Below are 643 nucleotides of genomic sequence, written 5' to 3'. Positions count from 1 at the left end.
CACCACGTGTCTATTTCCCACAAAGGTCAAGTATTATAAATGAAATAATATGTTTATGATAAAAATATATTTCTACCCCTTTGGTGGTTCATATATATATATATATATATATTCAAGTGAATATGCATCGTCGTGTTGATTCTTCCCATACTAACGTTATTGTTCTTTTCGCTAAAGTTTGGACGTACCTTGGCAGCTGAGGTTCGAGATTTGATTGGTGACCGATTTTATGCTTATTCAATGTATGGTATACACATTTCAAGATATACATTTGGACTGAGCCAAAACTGTTGGGTGAAATTAAACTAATCAATGATTGGATGAAATGTTTCGTTAGTGCACTTTGATTGGCTAGGATATTCTCAATCCATTTGTCGGAAGGATTTAACAACATGGATATTATTACGAAATAAATAGGAAAATCCCCTAACTGTGTCGGCCACGCAATCGCTGCGCAAGGCCGAGGGCTATTATACTCATGTGCTCACCCAACGCCCTTTGTTTCCACTTGCCCTCTTCCTCAAAGGTAAATATATATAAATAATCATATATATATATATATATACTTGATTGTTAGAGAGTGTTTCCATATTAATTGGTCACGGCAGGGAGAATGCACGCGCTGTTGGGGGAGAGTTCACTG

General features: G+C 36.5%; 1 protein-coding gene across 2 annotated transcripts in view; it reads left to right on the top strand.

The window, feature by feature from the left end:
• The window catches only part of H257_03239, a gene marked incomplete at its 5' end in the record, with an annotated part of 15864 nt that overhangs the window by 1674 nt on the left and 13547 nt on the right, over positions 1–643 (top strand). The window lies entirely within an intron of this gene.

The sequence above is a fragment of the Aphanomyces astaci genome (genome assembly GCF_000520075.1).
Source record: "Aphanomyces astaci strain APO3 unplaced genomic scaffold supercont1.5, whole genome shotgun sequence".
In the NCBI taxonomy this organism is placed as follows: Eukaryota; Oomycota; class Saprolegniomycetes; order Saprolegniales; family Verrucalvaceae; genus Aphanomyces; species Aphanomyces astaci.
This window is presented reverse-complemented; position numbering and strand designations above follow the sequence as displayed.